The 5,371-nt window shown below is 50.8% G+C and overlaps 1 protein-coding gene across 1 annotated transcript in view; it reads right to left on the reverse strand.

Moving 5' to 3' along the window:
* ATP6V0A4 (ATPase, H+ transporting, lysosomal V0 subunit a4) overlaps positions 1-1,582 on the reverse strand; it is an 87,519-nt gene extending 85,937 nt beyond the window's left edge. The window contains exon 1 of the mRNA XM_011941556.1: positions 1,420-1,582. The gene's annotated coding sequence lies outside the window, so the exon portion shown is untranslated. The remainder of the gene's footprint in view (positions 1-1,419) is intronic.
* Between the last annotated feature and the right edge of the window lie 3,789 nt (positions 1,583-5,371).

The following is a 5,371-nucleotide window of genomic DNA, read 5'->3' on the forward strand; positions in this document are numbered from 1 at the left end:
CCGCCTCCCGGGTTCACACCATTCTCCTGCCTCAGCCTCCCGGGTAGCTGGGACTACAGGCGCCCGCCACCACGCCCGGCTAATATTTCGTATTTTTAGTAGAGACGGGATTTCACCGTGTTAGCCAGGATGGTCTCGATCTCCTGACCTCGTGATCTGCTTGCCTTGGCCTCCCAAAGTGCTGGGATTGCAGGCGTGAGCCACCGCGCCCGGCCAAGACCTTTTATATACATGGTGGGTTTTCAATAAATGATTTAGACTGAATGCAGAACTCGAGTCAAGTTACTCCTCAGCTCGAAATCTCTCCAGAACCTTCCCCTTTGCTTCCTGGCTTTGTTTCAGACTCCTCTACGAGGCACACAGAAGCTCAGCCCACAGCTCTCCTCCAGCCTCCCCACCTCACCCACCTCGGCTCACCTGGCCTTCCAGGTGCTGCTGGTACAGCCCACCTCTGACACCTCCTTACCTCTGGGTCTTTACTCATCTGTCCCTCTACCTACAGTGCCATCTTCCCCTCTCCCCCTATCACAATTCTAGCCATCCTTCAAGGCCCGAGCCAAATGCCATTTTCTCTCTTCCCTTCCCTCCCCTCCCCTCCCTTTCCTTTCCATTCTTTTTTGAGACAGAGTCTTCCTCTGTCACCCAGGCTGGAATGTAGGGCAGGATCTCAGCTTACTGCAACCTCTGCCTTCCAAGTTCAAGCGATTTTCCTGCCTCAGCTTCCTGAGTAGCTGGAACTACCGGCATGCACCACCACACCTGGCTAATTTTTGTATTTTTGTTAGAGATGGGGTTTCACCATGTTGGCCAGGCTGGTCTTGAACTCCTGACTTCAAGTGATCCACCTGCCTCAGCCTCCCAGAGTGCTGGGATTACAGGGTGAGCCCTCATGCCCCATCTCCAATGCCATTTTCTTCTTGAAGCGTCCCACCAGCAGATGTGACCTCCACTGTTGAAACCCACAGTGCTTTATCCTTCCCAAGCCATTCCCCGAACACCGCTCGGGGGTTGAATGATGTGTGTTTGTAATTAACGCACTTCGAGAGCAGGTATCTCCCGACTTCAGCATAGTGCAATCAGTGCACACAGTAGGTGCTCAGTGAATATTGAACCAAATGGAATTGAGCATCCATGCTACACCGGCAGATGGGAGAGGTAGCAAACCCATGTCCCAAGAACCAGCATGACACAGATCTCTCTTATCCTCCCCTTTTTTCTCAGTAAGGACAAAATTTGTGCTCAGGGGAGAAGGGCATAGCTTGCCCCTCCCTTCCTTCCTCAGCCAACAGTTTGGCTTCCCTTCTAGAGAGGTGAGAGAAGGTGTGACAGGCCAAGTTTCCTTTGCTCCACCCCGTCGTGTTTCCCCCAAACACCCAGCATAAGTTGCTTTCCAGCTCCTGCAGGCTGGAGTCGGCTCACCTGCAGTAGGCACTCAGCACAACTCTGCGAGACCGGCTCACCTGCACCCGGCACTCGGCACAGCTTCCAGCATGCAGAGCCTCCCCGCTGCCACCCGAGCCGCCTTGATCCTCGGCCTGGCCTTTGCCTCCCTCCACTCGGCTTGCTCGGAAGGTAGCGTTATGAGCTTTATTCGTGGCCAGGCTGGGAAGGGGGAGGGAAGGAGGGAAGGAGGGAAAAGAGAGGTGGGAGGGAAAGGAGGAGGAGGGGGAAGATTCTTTAGCCAGGGTTGGTCCTGCACAAAGGAAGGAGGAAACAGAACTTTCTCATCTGAAGGATTAGGCAGGGGGTGGGAGGTGGGGCTGGGGTGGGGGTGGTCTCAGGTTGGCCTAAGACAGAGATCAGGCACTCAATTCCTCATCTAGGGTAGGAGCAGTCACCTCTCTTGGCCTTTGCCACACAGAAAGGAAAAAGTCATTTGCTGGAGTCTCACCCATCAGAGGACCAAAGTGACATCTCTTGGTCTGCTGTGTCCTGAAGGCTCCTTCTCAGCCCCACTGAGCTCTCGTGCTTTGCAATCCTGTCCGTGCACACTTGTGTCTGACCTTCCCTTTCCTAAGTCCTCTGTCCCTCTCTGCCCCCTGTACTTTCTCTGCGACTTTCACAGAACCTGACTGCCAGGAGGGCTGCCATTCACTGTCTCCCACCCTCCTGCCTCCCCAGGCACTGGAAATGTGGGTTATCTCCCTATTTTCCTACAGAGGCTGGAAGGCTGATCTACACCCCCTGCCTTGCCCTGCCAGGCCGGGGTCTGCAACTCATGGCAGAGGGACCTTGGTTACCATCTCATGCTCCTGGCTTTGATCTTGTTCTCAGCCACCTCAGAACACCACCACATTTTCTATGCCCTAAAACACTCTCTCACTCCCAAAACCAACCCTGCAACCCAGAGTCCTGTATCTGCCCCTCTCATCCTCAGACTCTCTTCTGCAGCCACTGCCAGGGGTGTTGGTGTTGAGGTTCAAGACGTGCGCTCTTGAGCCGCTGAGCCTGAACCCAACTCCATCTTCCATGACTCACTAGCTATGTGACCTCAAGCAAATTACTTTCCCTCTCTATGCCCAGTTTCCTCCTTTATCTCATGGGGACCATCATAGTGCTTGTCAAGAGGAATTGATATAATTTCATGTAAAGAACTTAGAAATAGCCCATAGAAAATTAGCCAGGCGTGGTGGCGGGCGCTTGTAGTCCCAGCTACTCAGGAGGCTGAGGCAGGAGAATGGTGTGAACCCGGGAGGTGGAGCATGCAGTGTGAGCTGAGATTGGGCCACTGCACTCCAGCCTGGGCGAAAGAGCAAGACTTCATCTCAAAAAAAAAAAAAAACCAAAAAACAATAACAACAACAAAAGAAATAATCCATAGAACGCACACAGTGAATGTCAGCAATTATGGCAAGCACATTCATTTTATTTTCCAGCTTCACCCCTCCTGAGTTTCTTTCTACTTACCCTGACAGTGCCTTGCTTGTGATGGGAGCTGAAAATTAGAAGACAAGTTTAACTGCACTGAATTGTTGGGTCTTCCCAGCAGCTTTTCCTGTGGAATAGCCCCAAGTGGGCCAGTCCCTCCCTCGCTTCTGGCTCTGCTTATAAGGGAGGAGGGTGATGTTTAAATTCTTAGGAATTTTCACCGGGGCTATTCCATTTGAACCATAGAAAATTGCTGATACCGAACAATTTTGACCTGTAACAATGGCAATTTCATAAGCTTGAACCTAACCCTAGCATTCAGCCGACTAGGGTTTTTTTCCACTCACTTTGGAAGAGGACAACTTCCATTCTAGGTGTAGAGGTGAGATGAAAGTCAGGGCCAAGGAAGTTATTTGAGTCATAAGGAAAATTAGAATAGTGAGGAATCAGTTTCTCCAAAACAAATAAAGACCAGGCTCTAAGCCATTTAGCTGTAAATAATTTACAGTAACAGATTGCATCGAGGCAATTACTATACTTTAAGCAGGACATTGGAGTGGCTTGGGGGTTGGGTGGCATAAAATTAGTCTCAGCAGCAATTTCATGGTTTTAGCTAAACAGCAGGTTTCTTCTTAACTCGTCCTGCTGTGTGACAACACGCACCTTTGAAGGACACGTTGACCCATAGTCAGGGGAGCCTTGAGAGTTTCCACACCCACCACCTTTTTTTTTTTTTTTCCTTTTTGCATTCCCAAAGCAGCAGAATGAACAGTAATATAATTTCCAGGAGGGTTCTTCCAATCCATCTCTTGGTTTCCATCTACCTAGGTCAGCATTAGCACTGTCTAATAATAGAACTTACACTGAGAGTGGAAATGTCCCATGTCTGAATGGTGCTTCCAATATGGTAGCCACTATTCACACGTGGCAATGGAACCCTTGGCATGTGTCTAATGTAACCAAGAAGCTGAGTTTTTTACTGAATTTAATTGTAATAAATTTAAACAACCACAAGTGGCTAGTGGCTGCCGTATTGAACAGTATGAACTTAGAGATCATCTCTCTTCTTATTGTCAGTTATGGACAGGAACCTGGATGCCTCAGATCCCTAACCCAATCCCACACCCCAAGCCAACAGGACTTTAAGAATTCATGCTGAAGTCCTTTTTATCTTTCCACTCCTTGATCACAAATCAATCTATGTGCTGCGTATTCTGGCAATCTCTGGGCTTGCTTGTATGATGTTTAATTTTCTTCGACAGCCATCATTCTGGAGGCTGGAAGTCCAAGATCAAGGTGTTGATTGCTTGATATCTCCTGAGGCCTCCCTACTTGGGTTGCAGATAGATGCCTTCTCACTGGGTCCTCACGTGAACTTTTCTCTGTGCATGTATGCTGCTGATGTTTCTTCTTCTTCTTCTTTTTTTTTTTAGACGGAGTTTCGCTCTTGTCACCCAGGCTGGAGTGCAATGGTGTGATCTCAGCTCACTGCAACCTCCGCCTCCCGGGTTCAAGCGGTTCTGCTGCCTCAGCCTCCCAGAGTGCTGGGATTACAGGGTGAGCCCTCATGCCCCATCTCCAATGCCATTTTCTTCTTGAAGCGTCCCACCAGCAGATGTGACCTCCACTGTTGAAACCCACAGTGCTTTATCCTTCCCAAGCCATTCCCCGAACACCGCTCGGGGGTTGAATGATGTGTGTTTGTAATTAACGCACTTCGAGAGCAGGTATCTCCCGACTTCAGCATAGTGCAATCAGTGCACACAGTAGGTGCTCAGTGAATATTGAACCAAATGGAATTGAGCATCCATGCTACACCGGCAGATGGGAGAGGTAGCAAACCCATGTCCCAAGAACCAGCATGACACAGATCTCTCTTATCCTCCCCTTTTTTCTCAGTAAGGACAAAATTTGTGCTCAGGGGAGAAGGGCATAGCTTGCCCCTCCCTTCCTTCCTCAGCCAACAGTTTGGCTTCCCTTCTAGAGAGGTGAGAGAAGGTGTGACAGGCCAAGTTTCCTTTGCTCCACCCCGTCGTGTTTCCCCCAAACACCCAGCATAAGTTGCTTTCCAGCTCCTGCAGGCTGGAGTCGGCTCACCTGCAGTAGGCACTCAGCACAACTCTGCGAGACCGGCTCACCTGCACCCGGCACTCGGCACAGCTTCCAGCATGCAGAGCCTCCCCGCTGCCACCCGAGCCGCCTTGATCCTCGGCCTGGCCTTTGCCTCCCTCCACTCGGCTTGCTCGGAAGGTAGCGTTATGAGCTTTATTCGTGGCCAGGCTGGGAAGGGGGAGGGAAGGAGGGAAGGAGGGAAAAGAGAGGTGGGAGGGAAAGGAGGAGGAGGGGGAAGATTCTTTAGCCAGGGTTGGTCCTGCACAAAGGAAGGAGGAAACAGAACTTTCTCATCTGAAGGATTAGGCAGGGGGTGGGAGGTGGGGCTGGGGTGGGGGTGGTCTCAGGTTGGCCTAAGACAGAGATCAGGCACTCAATTCCTCATCTAGGG

The sequence above is a fragment of the Colobus angolensis genome, unplaced genomic scaffold (assembly GCF_000951035.1).
Source record: "Colobus angolensis palliatus isolate OR3802 unplaced genomic scaffold, Cang.pa_1.0 Scaffold2, whole genome shotgun sequence".
Taxonomy (NCBI): Eukaryota; Metazoa; Chordata; class Mammalia; order Primates; family Cercopithecidae; genus Colobus; species Colobus angolensis.